Below are 6,725 nucleotides of genomic sequence, written 5' to 3'. Positions count from 1 at the left end.
TTCCAATCTTGTCAGGTGAAGTAGAGTTTGACCACCGAGAAACACAACTCAGAAGCTGCAAAAACTCCTCACACTCTGGGTTTGCAGTGTTAGATGTAATGAGTTCCCAGTACCTCGAATCAGTTTTCATTCTTTGAATAAGGGGCCGGAGCACATTGCTACCAATGATGAATTCATCATGTTGGCCAGGTATCAAAAATGTCGGTACTGTAAATCTGAAGCCATAGATCTCAATGTTCAACTCATAGATGTATCGAGGCTGCGTGAGAAGGCCACCACACCCAACGAGCACCACATTCTCTGGGACCGCAAGAGGGATCAAATCAACACCCGCCGCTCTTAGTTTGCTCTCTGCCTCCACGCTCAATGTGCACGACATACTCCCAGAGTCCAACATACCCCTCAGTGTAGTCCGGTCACTAACTGAAACTGAGGCATAAAACAAATCACTAGCCCTCTGAACTCTCTGTGACCCCAAGAAAATCACTGCTCTGTTCTCAGGTGAAGTATTGCAACACTCAGTATAAACAGAGCGTGCATCCAGTGTAGTCGTGAGGGTATTATCCACTCTGCCCATGCTTCCCCTCTCATCACACGGGCTCTCTAGTTTAAATTAGGATGCTGGGAGGACAGCTGCGGTGCGTGATGAGCAGGCTGAGGACAATCCCTTTTAATGTGTCCTGAGCCGAAGCAGTTGAGACACAGTCTGAACAATCTGCAGTGTGAGTGTGTGGTATGCTCCTCTGAGCAACAAACCCTGCATGGTGCATGCTGAGGACGTTTAGAACCACGTGTGTAACTCCTCACATGTTGACCACTTTGTTTTGTAGCAAGAGAAGCTGCACACAGAGACAGAACTTTATCGAACATCTCTGTCATCTGAGAAGGCGGTTCAACTCCTGAACTGGAGGAAAAAGGTGGCTGGGGTGGACCTGTATTCTGAAAGGATGTAGATTGTGGAGCAACATGCTGCTGTGGCTGCTGATTCAAGGGACCTGAAGCTGAGGAATGATCACATGCCAAAGCAGCTTGGGGAAAACGGACAGAAAATGGTGTAGCATCAGCTGACAACGCAGCACTAGGCGTTTGAGCACCAAGCTGAGGATGACAGGAGAGAACAGGGCCCGCAGACGAACCAAGAGTCCTCTTTGTAGTGACCATCGGCTTCCTAAGACTTGCAACACGGTTATCAAGGCGGCTCTGGACCTCAGCAGTAGTCCACTCCTCCACAGGTTTCAGCTGGAAGGAAAGAGCTAGACCAGGATCAGGACAATGGTTGATGAACATTGTAACAACTTCAGCTCCTGGATCCTCCACCTGCTTCCCCTCCTCATAAACACTCATCAGCTGCTTCAATAGACTTGTTCAGTCGAATCCAGTAGTCCATGGCTGTCTCTCCATCAGCTGGCAGGATGTTATAGAAGTCTCTCATTGGCAAACTGGAGAAGATCAGCTCACCAAAGTTGCGTTTCAAAATATCGAAAACAGTAGAAACCAACTTGTCATTACATGACTGAGGCTGGCAACGAAGCGACACCTGAACCACATCTCTGGCTTTCCCAATAAGTCTGGATGTGATGATCTCACACATTTCTACAGGGTCCACACATCTCATCCTGGACAGATAGCATCTCATCAAACCCTCCCATTCCTGGATGGAGAAGGTGTCAGTGTGGTCACCTTTAAAATATGGAGGTGCTCTAATATCAGACTGAACAACAAACCTCATTTGTGACTGATCGGTCAGGTCGCTTGGTTGGCTGTCAGCAACCTGAGACTGTGACTGACTTTGTGGGTTTAGTCCATTGAGATTCGTCGTAATGGCGTCCCCAATCTGCTTAGCCAGATCAGCAATCACCCCACTGAGAGCCTCAGTAGAAACAAGTTGGGTAGGTTCAGACCTTGCTTTGCCAATGGGTGTAGAAGCAGCAGCAGGGACAGGTGGGGGGTTCATCCCAAGCTGATCAACAGAAAATTCATATGGACTAAAAGGCATAGGTCTACCCCTTCCAAATGACATGTAATGTTGGCCCCTCCCAAACTAAAAGTGACCTTCCGTCCTCATCACCTTTAAAAGGTACCTCAGTGTCAGACATTTCATCAAACAATAACAGACAAAAGCTATGGAAAATAACAGTGGATCAAAAAAAAAGTGATGTCAAAAATAAAGTGCAGATACCCAACAGTGTAAAAACAAATCAGTCACACAAGAACTCATATGCAACAATCAGCAAAAGAAACAAAAAAAACAACCAGCCTTATCTACAGGTAAAGGGTAATAAACAGACTGGTTTCATGTCTTTACATTTTTTTTTATTATTATTATTATTAATATTATTATTATTTGTTGATCATGTACCGTTTTAAGATTGTTTTTATTGTCCCAAAACATACAAAAAAAACTTTTACAAAATAAAAAAACTTTTCCAATTATTCTTCACTTATTTCCCCTCTTCCCTTGAATAAAACGAGGTGCACAAAAAAAAGAAGACCAACAGAAACAGGTACTTCGTTGCTAGGATACAGCGCGCCAACGCCTGCCAGTCAAGGCGCAGGGCAAAGGCGGGGCAAGACGTCAAAGGCGGGAAAGGCACAACGTAGCGCAGCTTCAGCAGTGGAGATTCGACGTTACAGCGGGTCAGACGGCACCAAGTGTAACCGGATCCCTTCTGCGTTGTGCAGGTTATTAGATGTTATTCAGGCCGTGACTCTTTTTGGCTTTCAACGATTTATTCTGACGAAAATCTGACGAAAATATCCAACAGAAAAACAATTGTTACAAGCTGCCCGCTCCAAGTCCTCTCCGCAGGACAACATGACAAAAGGGCGGATCATGTCTCACATTAAATAAAATAAATCTTTTTTATACAACATACCTGACGAAAATATCCAACAGAAAAACAATTGTTACAAGCTGCCCGCTCCAAGTCCTACACAAACAAAAATACATAACAGAAATTAACTTAATAAATCTACAAATAAACTGGAAGTATTTAGATAGAAAATAAATAGGACACACCTCTCCCGCAGGACAACATGACAAAAGGGGAGGGGCTAAGGGACGCAAACATTTTAAAGTCAAAACCATAGAAGAAGAAATAAAAAGGAGGGGCTACCGTTCTTAAAGTAACACATTCAAAACAATGACAGCTTTTCGGTCAGGTAGAGAACAATACAAACAATAACAAAAAAAGACATTTTGTGTAATTATAACAACCAGGTTACACATATTCAACTGTCGGTTGCCCTTGCTTAATATCTTCCCCATCATTATAGCAGTGTCAATAGGAGGTCACACAGTGTTGGCGAGTAAATGTCCTCTCCTGGAATATGTAGTGGTTTAAAGTTTCTTTCTAATGCTTAGTAATTAATCCAATCTCCTCAAAACCTCACTGACTGGTTACTTTATCTGTTTGTTGCCCCTCGTCTGGCCTTTGCAGGTTTGCAAAATATGGTACTGGAGCGGTCTTAATTTGCTTGTTGGATTTTATTACCTTTCTAAGTTTAGTCTTCAAATTGTGAATTGCACCAAATGGCCAGGGAAAAAAGAATGAACAACTGCTACATGGTGAATGTCTTTTAGGTGGCAATGAGAAGCTTCTCAGGTTTGTGGGAAAGCTATGGGGCTGTTTTAGATGTGTCAAGTCATTGTCATGGATCACGTATAAAAAATAAAAAAAAAACATCTAAAAAGGTTACAGACGCTGCTAAAGTTGAGCTGAGAACTTTCCAATCCATAATTAAAAGACTGAAAGGAAAGTCGGAAACTGTCATCTTCGAGGAAGAAATGTGGTTGGAAAAAAAATTCTGAATGTGATTGGTGATCAAATAATTATTTGGTGAAATAAAGATGAAAGAAAAACAAAAGAACTCAGTGAAAGTAAAAAGCGTTTCGACACGCGCACACACACACCGGGAAGGAAACTCCAGGGACTGGGAACGAACAGCTGTATAGCCATAAGAAAACCACTAATCAGTGAGGCTAACCGGAGGAAAAGGCTTTCATTTGCAATGGAAGACAAAGATTGGACTCCAGAGCAACAGAACAAGGTCAGGTGGTCGGATGAGTCCAGATTTATCATCTTCCAGAACGACGGGCACAGCAGGAGAGGCAGATGAAGGTACGCCCCTATCATGCCTAGTCTCTACTGTACAAGCCTGGTAGCAGCACTAGGATCTTGGGTTGATGCAATTGGTCACGTTCAGCAACATTATGCACCCAAAGAATGATGTCAGCTGATTATCTGAACATACTGAATGACCATTAGTGGGTTTATTCTTCACTGATGGCACGCCCATCTTACAAGATGACAATGCCAGGATTTATTGGATTGACATTGCGAAAGTGGTTCAGGGAGACTGAGACATTTTCAGGGCAGTCCTGGAGTGGATGCAAAATTGAGCAGAGAACAATGACTCAGGAGAAAACATGTATACACATACATACTGGTGTGATCAGGCGAATGTGGTGGGGAATGACTAATAAAACTGAACTTGGTGAAGTCGTGATTTGACAAAATACAAAGTAAAAATGCTACAAGGGCACATGAAGGAAACAACTTGTTTATTCTAAGTTTATTATCCCTGATAGTTCATACATTCACCTCTAACATGCATCCATTAACCAAAGTCAATAAGTAATCCAACAAAAACACAGTTAACGGAAAACCTTTAGGCATTGTTTATATTGAACAGCCTTATACAAGAGGGAATGAAGAACAATCAGGTGCCATTGAAGAGTCTTGGTGGTTCTTTTCAAACAGCGACTCAATCAGCATTTAGAAACAGGTGAGTCAGCATCAAGGAGAACAGCAGAACAATAAAAAAACACACTGGGAGACACAACCACCCCAGGATCGTCACAAGATTTGACATCCGAAGCCAAAGTAAGTGTGAATTTAGACTCAGGCATAAATAATATTTTTTTTTTGCTTAAAATGCCAGAAACCACATACCTCTCTTTAGCAGTTACTTTCCATTTTATGGCATAGTGTCATAAAAGGGAACAGCTAAAAAACATCAACAGAATAATCGGAGCACTTTCCTGTTGCAAAATTGGGGGATTTATAATGTAAAGCACTTTACATTATGAAGTAATGATTGATTGATTACTGCAAATTTCCGCTCCTGGTCATTTTACTCAAGTATTTTTTCTGGCATCTTTGAAATAATATTTCTTTTCTTTAACTGTTTGATATATAACTTACACGTACGTTTTTACATTTTACATGTCAAATCTGAGATGCTGAAAAGATAATTTCTCGAGTTGCACTAATGTGATTTTTAATTACTGTTCCAACATAGTCTAGAAGTTGACATATTTTGAAATTTTAAATATTTTCCAGGTCTGGAGAAGCATAAATAAATATGTACACATGTATTTATTTATTTTTATTTTGTTTACATCGTATTCCAATTTTGATTGCCTTAATAATGCATCCATCCATGTAGATTCTGTAAAAGTATCTATCATTATGTTCTTAACCAAATGTTTTCTTAATACTTTCAAAAACACTCAAGCTTGGTAAATAATATAATTTTGACCTGGAAAACATAGGAATCGCGTAATACTATTAAATGTGAAATTCAAATCATCTAGAGGTTTAGAATGAGTTAGGTCGTCGGTGAGAAGGCATCTTTTCTCAGTAATCCCTTTTCTTCATACTCTAGCTCTTCTTGTTTCTGGTTCTCTGGTCATACCGTGCAGTTTCACACACTCTTTCCAAAGAATCAGTTACCTCAACAGGTTGTCAAGAAGTCCTAGTGGATATTCGAGTAATGGACACAGAGAAGGAAAGGAATATAAAATGATTTAGAATCTTATAGAGCTTAATGTCAGCACAGCTCTGTTGATAAGGACAAACACATTGAAGGTTTTCATCCCTTGAACAGCTCTCTGGCAGACTATCCACTGTGCACACAACTGCAAAAGATGATTCCCATTTGACATACTGTTTGAAAACTACATTTTTTGTTGAGTATTTTACCGTATAGTGGTTGCAAAAAGTACAGTCAGTTCCAACAACAAACTTAACAGATTTTAGGCAATCGGGTTATTTACAAGCCTCTTGAAAGTCCATTGGTGAACATTTCTTGGCAAACTGCTATGTTAGCATAGAGCTGACCAGACCCATTAAGTGGCAGCTTTGGAAAACATGAAAGATTTGTTCTACAGCCAGTCTGTGGTTTTTGCCTTTTGGGTTGCTGAGTAGAAACATGGTGTTGAGATGAAGGTGGAGTTGAGGATCACTGGTATCTAGAAAAAAATAAATAAATAACTTGCAATGACGAATAAATATGGAAATCTTTGCATTTTTACTGCACCTTGTTTTGTTTAAATCCATCCCTAAAAATATACATTTATCTTAAACATTTCCAATTAGCTGTGTTGTCTATGTATCCCAGAAGAACAACATAGCAAAAATAAAAGAAACTTAACTCTGCTTCCAACTTTGCTGTTGCACTACCTTCACTCACTTTCCACTTTATTAGGTATATCTGTTAACACAAATGGAGACTCAGCTAATTACACAGGAGCAACTCAAAGTATTTAGGGATATTGACTCGGTGAAGATGACTCACTGAAGTTTAAACTGAGCATCTGAAAGAGGAATAAATATTAAAGAGGGAGTATTATGTGTTTTCCAGGCACATACTGCCATTTTATAGCACAATCAAGTAACTATGCTAGCTTCAGTTGTCATATCAAATATGACTTAAAAGAA

Source organism: Gambusia affinis, linkage group LG01 (genome assembly GCF_019740435.1).
Source record: "Gambusia affinis linkage group LG01, SWU_Gaff_1.0, whole genome shotgun sequence".
Lineage (NCBI taxonomy): Eukaryota > Metazoa > Chordata > Actinopteri > Cyprinodontiformes > Poeciliidae > Gambusia > Gambusia affinis.
This window is presented reverse-complemented; position numbering follows the sequence as displayed.